Source organism: Mus caroli, chromosome 7, assembly GCF_900094665.2.
Source record: "Mus caroli chromosome 7, CAROLI_EIJ_v1.1, whole genome shotgun sequence".
Taxonomy (NCBI): domain Eukaryota; kingdom Metazoa; phylum Chordata; class Mammalia; order Rodentia; family Muridae; genus Mus; species Mus caroli.
Window position 1 is genome coordinate 44,923,039 of NC_034576.1, and position 9,921 is coordinate 44,932,959.

Here is a 9,921-nt window from a genome sequence, read left to right on the forward strand (position 1 = left end):
CACTTCTTTGGCATTCTAGCATATACTGAAGACCAGCTGAGCCTCAATGACCGAACAACTACTGGATCCTTGTCCTTTCCATTGGTAGTCATCCATTGTTGAAGTAGATGAACCATAGGCTGTATATCATTCTAACATAAACCCCATGTGTGTATATATGTGATATATATCATATTCATTCTATAAATATCCTGTTCCTTGAGAGAACCCTGATTAATACATGTGGGCTTAAGTATGTCTGTCCATCATCCTCAACTAACAATCTCTCTCTCTCTCTCTCTCTCTCTCTCTCTCTCTCTCTCTCTCTTCTCTCTCACTCTCTTTCTCTAGCACCACTTTCTGAATTTTCAATTGTCAACCAACCTTTACCCCATCTTCGCCCAAATACTCTCTTCTAGTTACTAGAAATTGCAACAATTCAGTGGTCAGAAGGGCTGGGCCATTTGCCTCTCTGGTTCTCTCTTGTCCCCATTTTGTAAAAAAGCAGCACAGGAAGAAAAGAGCCTGAGAATCTGTATCTAAGAGAGGAACTTATGACACATAGCCCATAAGAATTGAGAAGATATATATGTCTCTTCCTCATTTTCAGAAGACACCGAGTTCCAGAATAGAAGTGCTAAAGTCCCTACAACACAAATGTTAAGATCTTTTTCCCCAAGGCTATGGTGATAAGACATGGGTCCTTGTGGGTGGAGGGAATGTGTATGTATGTGTGTGTGGGAGGCAGTGCACTTGCCTGTGCACATGCATGCACATATAAAATCCCGAATTCTACTTTGGGCATATTCTTTCTCTGTCACTCTCCACCTTACTTTTTGAGCAGGTTCTGTGATGGTCAATTTGACAAAACCCAAGATCACTTGGGAGATGGGCCTCTGCTCATGCCTGTGGGGGGCTTATCTTGAGTAGATGAATTGAGGCGGGAAGATGCTTTCTCGGTGGGTGGTACCGTTCCCTAGGCTGGGATCCTGGATTGTATGAAAAGGAGAAACTGAGCTGAGCACCCCCAAGCATTGCTCTCTGCTTCCTGATTGTGGATGCTTTGAGTTTCTGCTGTCCTTACTTCTCTCCCACAACAGTATCTTGAATTTAGAGTGTAAATAAATAGTTCTCCTATAAGTTGCTTTTGTTAGGGTATTTCATCAACAAAAACAAACAAACAAACAAGCACACACTTAAGGTAGTCTCCTCCCTACCCCCCCCCACTAGCCAGTGACCCCCTGGCATCTGCCATTGTTCCCCCCACACTCCAGCACTGTCAATACAGCCCTACACCCTGCCCTTGGATTTTATGTGGAGCTGCACGTCTGAACTCAGATCCTCATGCTTGTGTAGCGAACACTTCAATGAGCCATGGAGGTGAGTTGTTTAGTGTTTTAGTCATGGTTTCTATTGCTGTGATGCAACCCCAGATCTGAAAGCAACTTGGGGAGGAAAGGGTTTGTTTCACTCACAGTTCCACATAACAACACTTCGTCATCAGAATCAGGAAGGGCAGGAGTTCAGGCAGGGCAAGAATCTGGAGGCAGTGGAAGTTCCAAAAGCCATAGGTGAGTGCTGCTTACTGGCTTGCTCCCCATGGGTTGCTCAGTCTGCTGTCTTAGAGAATCCAGGACCACCAGTCCTGGGCTGGTCCCATCCACAATGGTCTGGGCCATCCCTCGTTAATCACTAATTAAGAAAATGCCTTACAGATTGCCAATAGTCCTATCTTACAGGAGTATTTTATTCATTGAAACTCCCTTCTCTGGTGACTCTAGCTTGTGTCAAGTTGACATAAAACTAGCCAGCACACTTAGGTAGGAATTAGGATGGGCCCACACAATTGGACTAATGCCACTTATATAAGAGACCCAAGGGAGGTTGCTTGCTTGTTCTACCACAAGACAAAGTATCATTTTCAAGAACATTCACCTTCACAGGATATCGAGTCTGCCAGTGCACCAGTTAACCTCCTGCTCTATAAGGAGTAAACCTCTGATATCTGTAAGCTTCCTAGTTTGTGGTATCTTGCCATATAAATAGTATGGGCAGGGAATTGTCTCATTGCATGCATTCTCCACCTTACACGCCATTGGTCAACTATTGTCTACTGGGATCAAATTAATACATATGAATTGTTGCCCGTGACCCATGGTACTCTGGATGGAACTTCATTCATTCATTCCATCCATTATTCATTCATTCGCCTGGTGGAGCACATCCATGCTATGTCTTCAGGTCTCCAGAAAAGGCAGGTAGGGCAGATCTAGAGGACAGCTGTAGCCTGTCTTTGGCTACTTTGTGGGTTGTTCTTTCTTCCATCCTTCTACATTCTTTTTTTGTTTTTTTTTTCTCCACACTTTAACCCCTGTCTTAGTTAGGGTTTCCATTGTTGGAAAGAGACACCATGACCAAGGCAACTCTTATAAGGACAATATTTAATTGGGGCAGGCTTGGAAGTTCAGAGGTTCAGTCCATTATCATCAAGGTCGGAGCATGGCAGCATCTAGGCAGGCATGGGAGAAGGGGCTGACAGTTCTACACCTTGTTCTGAAGGGATCCAGGGGAAGACTGGCAAAGCCCACCCTGACAATGACATACTTCCTCCAACAAGGACATACCCCCTAATAGTATCATTCCCTGTGGGTCAAGCATTCAAACACACGAGTCTATGGGTGCCAAACCTATTGAAACCACTAATTCCTCCTAACTATAGATAGGAGAGAAAAAAGGATAGAGGGGAAAGGGATGATATTATCGTTAGACTACTTCCTGCTGATTGGGAGTGTCAAGTTCCTTGGGGCAAGTTTGATCTTCACCATCAGGATATCTAATTTCTTCTTGTTTCTTTTTAACAACTACTTAACAAACCCCAACCAACCCAGCAACAACAACCACCCAACTTATTAGGGCTCTAGCATTTATATACCCTCTGAAAAGTCCCTGAATTGCAAATGTCACACAATTGCAGAAACTATTTGCAGCTGGCAAAATCACACCCCTGCTAGAGTATGACTGACTGCAAATCACAGTCAGCTGCTGTGGACAACCTGAAGCAGCCCCATATCCCACACCTGGGACTAAAATAAAAACGTATTACCATAGTATGTCTGTGCTTTTCAAAGAAAGCAAAATTCTTGCTATGGGAAGCAATATCTTTTTTTTTTTTTTAAGATTTNTTTNTTATATGTAAGTACACTGTAGCTGTCTTCAGACACTCCAGAAGAGGGCGCCAGATCTCGTTACGGATGGTTGTGAGCCACCATGTGGTTGCTGGGATTTGAACTCTGGACCTTCGGAAGAGCAGTCGGGTGCTCTTACCCACTGAGCCATCTCACCAGCCCGGGAAGCAATATCTTGATGGGTGACAGATATGCCCATGAGAGCTGGGGATGCCCTCTGTCTCTGCCCAGGACAGACTGGTTCTGGAGAGCTTTAAACAAGAGGATGATGCTGTCCATGGTGTCAATGAAGACTGAGCCATTGCTGCCCCAACAGAAGAGCCTGGTCACACAGAACAGAGACCCTAGTCTGGAGTCAAAGGGCTAGCATGGACATACCGAGGAGACTCCATGCTGCCTATCCTTGTGGATAGAAAGTGATGGCAATAAGTTGTTCTCTATGTGTGAGTCTCATTGATCCTCTCATCATCCCTGAAAGGTTGTGATTCCGCCCCACAACAGATCATGCAAGGCATCACATGCTTAGGGAAGTATTCTCTAAACAACCACAAGCATTTCCTATACAAATATGACATTCCACTCAGTATAAGAGACACTGATCATCATCATCATCACCACCATCATCATCATCATCTCTGCCTCTTCTAAAGTGTTAAGGCCTAGGTAACTGTTACCTTTCAAGCCGGCCATTTTGTGCTGTTACTAATGATACAAGGAAACTTTCTCAAATGCTGTAATCACGGTTACTAGGAAACGTTCTCATGCCAAGCTGATTACATATCTTGTTATAGTCTATGCTTTGGTGTTCTTCCATCACGATAGAAGTCAGCTAGTTAGCCCCAAGAAGTCTGGACCAGAACCACTTCCTGCACCTGTGTCTGAGATTTTATCATTTTCCCTTTTTATAAGCCACCCCCGGAATGGACCCCAACATAAGAGAGACACCTGCACTAATATAAAAAGCTATTTGGAGTAAGACTTCCATTTTGAGTGGAGTAAAATTTAAGTTCCCAAGACCTCCTTGGGAACTGACATCATACTTGGCAGAAAGAGACATATTACACGGGTAACTGACATGCTAGTAGGCAAGTTAGAACATGAATGTTAAGCAAGACAAATCCTCACCACAGTTGAATACCCCTACAAATGGCAGCAGCATAAGTGTACAAGCAAGACATGTTCCTGAGGAAGTCCCCTACATCCTGACTGGTGAAATAACTTGGCACAAATGTTTGTGGATTTTAGGCTTAAAAACCCTATAGGATCCTAACTCAATGTCACAGCCACCTCCCAAGTCTGATCTGTGGCCCTGATCAATCAGTCTTGGGGTGTGCCATCTAATAAAGTATCCCTGTTTGACCGAGATCATTGTCTGATAGTTGCGCAGTGGTTCCCAGACCCCAACCTAAAATATGAATTGAGCCTATGGTCATGTATGTGTGTGAAGGGTACATTCATGTAGGGAGAGTCACCTGTGTTTGCATGCATGTGGAGGTCAGAGGACAACCTCACTAATCTAGGGCTTCTCTGGTAGACATAAGCTTTTTTTTTTTTTTTTTTTTTTTTAAAGATTTATTTATTGATTATATGTAAGTACACTGTAGCTGTCCTCAGACACTCCAGAAGAGGGAGTCAGATCTCTTTACAGATGGTTGTGAGCCACCATGTGGTTGCTGGGATTTGAACTCTGGACCTTCGGAAGAGCAGTCGGGTGCTCTTACCCACTGAGCCATCTCACCAGCCCAGACATAAGCTTTAACAGTAGGTTAACTGGCTAACCAGTAAATCCTGGGAGTCCTCTGTCTGTCTGTCTGTCTGTCTGTCTCTTCCCTCCCCCTACCGGTGAGTCTGGAATTACAAGTGCATGCTACCATGCCTGGATTTTTAAAATGTGTGCCTTTTAAAAGGCTCTAAGGCCCCGATAGCTCAACCTCAATCCTCAACTCATAGATTTATGGGACTTCTAGAAACCTGAGGAATTCTTGGCTCTCTTATGGAGAGTGGCCTGTGTGGGTGAGTGCTTGAGGTCAGCCATCCAGCCCCAGCAAAGGTTGCCCTCTCAAGTGTAACATCCTCAAAGAGCCCAGAACAAAACTGAGGGTGCAGTGAAGCCAGTGTGGCCTTGTTGATTTCCATCTCTTAAGACACAAATAAGCTCTGGTGCTTAGCAAAAGATGAGCAAAGCCGCAGCCCACGGGGACTGTGACTAATACAGAAAGGTAAGACCTCTGTGGCCCTGTGAATGAAAACGGCCTCATAGGCTCATAGGGACTGGCACTACTGCGAGGTGTGGCCTTGTTGGAGTAAATGTGTCACTGGGGAAAGGTGACAGAAACCCTAAGACAACATAGGAAGAAGGAACTTCAACTGAGAAATTGCCTCAATTCCATTGGCCTATGTGGGATCTTATTGATTGCTGACTGATATGGGAGGACCCAGCACACTGTGGATGGTACCACTCCTGGGAAGGTGGACCTCCTAGTATTATGAAAGCAGTTAAATGTGAGCCAGGAAGTAAGTAAGTAGAGTTCCTCTAAGGCTTCTGCTTCAAGCTCCTGACTTGAGCTCCTCTCATGGCTTCCCTTAACGATGGACTGTGCTCTCTAAGCTAAAATAAATGCAAGTTAGTTCTGGTCAGTGTTTTATCACAGCAACAGGGAAGCAAATTAGGACACGAAGCCATAGACTCAACCAGAAAGGTGGGGCCTGGACTCCTTTCTTTCTCTCCTCGCTCAAGAACTCAGAACAACTGAGACTTAAGTTCGCCAACTCATGAGCTCTCCTAGGAATCCCTAGTCCTCTGGACCTCTTTGTGTGCTCCCCCCTGAGCCCCAGACCTGGAAGTTTTTCCATTTTACACAACAACACCCACCCCAGAAAACTGCCTGCCCAGTACTTGGTCACACATTCCTTCAGGGCTGTGGAGGGGACCAACCAGATATCTGCATTGGTCCTTGATTCTCTGCAGTGTGGTGAAGTCTCTCTCCTTCTTCCCTTACTAAGCTGGAGTCAGTTTGTCTGGGATGCTGATGAAGAGAGGCTTGGTACATAAGGACCACAGGACAGAGTAGACAGGCCAGACAAGTGGGCTCACTCTATCTAAGCTTGCTCTATCTAAGCTCGCTCTATCTATCTAAGCTCACTCTATCTGTGGTGCTGAAGCACTATCCCCATAGCCTAGGTCAGCAGTTCTCATGCTGTAGGCTGTGACCCTTTTGGGGTCACAGGGGTTGCTTAAGACCATTGGAAAACACAGATACATACATTATGATTCATAAGAGCAGCAAATTTACAATTATGAGGTCGCAACAAAAATAATTTTATGACTGGGGTCACCACAACATGAGGAACTGTGTGAAAGAGTTGCAAAATTAAGAAGATTGAGAACCACGCAGCTGAACCCAGGGTGGTAGCTCAGGGCCGTAATTCCAGCTACTTGGAGGACCGAGGCAAAGGATTATAAGTTTGAGGACTGCACTGGCCACATGGTGAGACTTTGTTTAAATTTAAAAAGCATAGAAGTGGTGCATTCTGGGGCTATAGCTCAGTATTAGAGTGCTTACCTAATACCAATACTGAGGAGTTTGGGGCATGGCTCACTATTAAAACATCTGCCTAGAGTTTCTCCAATGAGGTGTTGGGAATATACCTAGCTTAGTAATAGAGCATCCACTTAGAATCCCCTAATGAGAGGCTAGGGTGTGGCATAGTGTTAAAACCCCTGCCTAGAATTTCCCAGTAAGTTCCTGGGTAGTGAGTGGCTCAATAATCGAGTCCCTACCTAGAATCCCCTAGTGAGGGGCTGGAGTGTGGTTCATCGGTAGAAAGCTGTCTGAAACTGGAGAATGATCCACCGTAGGAATGCTTTTCATTTCAAGTACATAAACAGCAAACTGCAGAAAGATAATGGGGCACCAGAACAGACATGAAACAAACATCCAGTAGAAACAGACTGGGGAAGCTGGGAACCACAACAGTCTGCAGGAGGCTGAAGAAGAGGGTCCCAGGAAGACAGACTCCCAACTAACCATTCCCACCACAGATGTCCTATGGGATGAGAAGTAGCAGAGGTCTCTGGGAATGGGTACCATCCTACCTGTGTGCAAGGAGACACTATCTTTCTTCTAAGAACTTACTCTCCTGTTCTTAAGGAAGTAGCGTTTCCACTCTATTTGGCTGTTCTCTTTCACTTTCTCACAGGACCAGGAAGCCGGGTGGTGACTTAGGAAGCGGTCTTGGCAAACGCTTTAAGACAAAATGCTTGGGTCTAAAGTCGGGCTGGGACACCAGGTTCCTGGTGACCTTAAACAGTACAAGATGACAATTTACTGATGTGTATTACAATAGCTTACATAGCTGTGTGTCATCTGGACTCCTTCCACCTTTCTGAGGAAGGAAGGAAGGAAGGAAGGAAGGAAGGAAGGAAGGAAGGAAGGAAGGAAGGAAGGAAGGAAGGAAGGAAGGAAGGAAGGAAGGAAGGAAGGAAGGAAGGAAGGAAGGAAGGAAGGAAGGAAGGAAGACAGAAAGGGGCAAGATTGCATACACGTTTTATCTTAGCACTCTAGAGGCAGATGCAGGTGGAGTTCAAGGCCAGCCTGGTCTATATGGCTAATTCCTCCAGGACAGCCTAGGCTACATGGTAAGATCCTGGGGAGAGAATCAAAGAAAGAGAGAGCGAGGGAGAGAGACACAGAGAAGAGGGAGGGAGGAACAGTAACAGAGACTGAGAAGCAAGCAAGTAGCATCAGTGTATGATAGTCCACAAAACTAGGAAATTATACTGCAGCCATTCTGATTTCAACCACTTCCGATTTCAACTTTCCTTCTGGTGACCTCGCGTTGCCGGACATCAGGATTCTGGGCTCCGTTCCCAGGCCCTGGTGTGCGCCCTACAGAGTCGGGCCCGTAGGGAGGCATTTGGCAGAAGGAAAGCGGTACTCTCAAGTGTTGCTGGGAATTGGAGTCCAAGCTGCTGCAGAGTTACAGGCCGCGTCTGGAGCTGTTGCATTCTGGAAGTCGTAGGCAAAGCAGTTCAAGGCCTTATGGGAATTGTAGTCCCAGGGCATTTTTCCGCTCCAGGCTTCCGCGTGGCAGGCAGAGTACTCAGCTTGTTCCACTCAGGTTAGTGTTCCTCTTCCTCTGGTTCCTACGGGCTTGGGGCCATGGTGCCACGGGAGAGTTGAAGGTCTTTCTAGAGATTTGGCACTCGCTTTTATGATTGTCAACTCGTGTTCTGGCCAGGATCTCCTAGTCTGGTATCTTGCCAGGCCGCTTTGTTCATTTGGTGGTGACAGATCATCTGCCTTCTCTTGCCCCTGTTAAATATGTTGTGGAGACTCCTCTTCTGCCCTTTAGGAGAGTTGGCCACCCGGAGGCACCCCTGAAATTTGTTTTGTAGATCAGGCTAGCCTGGAACTTGCAGAAATTCAACTGCCTCTTCCTCCTACGTGTTGGGATTAAAGGCGTGCGCCACCACGCCTGTTATTACCTCGGGGGTTTGCCGCCAGTCTGTACACAATTCTTTCCCCCATCATCCCAGATACTTACTTAATTAGCATAAGCCCTGTTCGCTCCGTCAGCTAAGGACTACTGATCTATCAACCAGGTTCCCTCCATGATCTCAGGGCTACTACTGATGTGGTATCCCCGTTTTCTGTTTCTATTCCTTACAACAGCAAGCCCCTCACAGGATTAGATGACTGAGAACAGAGAGTGTATTTACACGCCATTCTGCATAAATGCGGGGGTAGAAGGTGGTGGGCACTCTCAGGAGACAGAGATAAGCCAGGCAGAAGGGACAGATTTGGGGAGCACTTGAAAGGTGCCCTGCAAGGATCCTAAGTGGGTCGTTAGGAGGTCAAGCCTGGAGGCACCTCTGAGCCTGATGATTCTAGGGCTTGCTGGGCAGGGCATGAGGAGAAGTGAGACTGGTGTGGACCTAATCCGGGCGAGAGGAAGGGGAGAAACAAAGGCTGAGGAGGATAGTTCAAGGGGCAGTGCTCAGCCAGGAGAGTTAGGGGAGTCTTGAGGGCTACTTGCTGGGTTCAGTGACCAGAAAGAACTCTTGGGGCCAGAGGGAAGGAGTGTTCCTGGGGTACTTGAGAGCATTCCGGAAAGGAGCCACGGGGCCTCCCAAGCTGTCAGTCAGCAAGTGCTAACATCATTCACGGAACTGTCAAAAAGGTAACTGGGCTGGATCTGCAGGTTGTCATATGCAAATTGTCGTGAAGGAGGGGAGGCCAAGGCAGAGACCAGTGACCCAGACAAGCAGGCTGTGCCAGTGTTCTGAGTTGTGCAGGACAATCAAACAATGAGGGTCACCTTAGGATGTAATCGGGCTCCAAGGCAGCAAGGAGGTCCAGCTTCAATGAACTGAACCTTAGGCTCTTTCTTTTTATTTAGCGTTTACTTTAGGGTGTATCTCCTTTAGGACAGGTACTTCTGGGCAGCAGAAAAACTTTTAAAATGAAATAAGAATTAGGTTGCATAGTTAAATAATATGTGAAGATTTAGGTGGAGGTAGCCTTTTTTTTTTTTTTTTTTTTTTTGGGTTAAAAAGTTTCTCAACCTGGAGGGCATCATCCTGAGTGAGGTAACACAATCACAAAAGAACTCAAATGATATGTACTCACTAATAAGTGGATATTAACCCAGAAACTTAGTATACCCGAGATATGAGACAATTTGTAAAACACATGAAACTGAAGAAGAACGAAGACCAAAGTGTGGACACTTTGCCCCTTCTTAGAATCGGAAA

General features: G+C 46.0%; 1 protein-coding gene across 1 annotated transcript in view; it reads left to right on the forward strand.

The window, feature by feature from the left end:
- Window positions 1–8,223: 8,223 nt before the first annotated feature.
- Window positions 8,224–9,921, forward strand: part of Ctu1 (cytosolic thiouridylase subunit 1) — a 7,433-nt gene continuing 5,735 nt past the window's right edge. The window contains exon 1 of the mRNA XM_021168173.1: window positions 8,224–8,285. The gene's annotated coding sequence lies outside the window, so the exon portion shown is untranslated. The remainder of the gene's footprint in view (window positions 8,286–9,921) is intronic.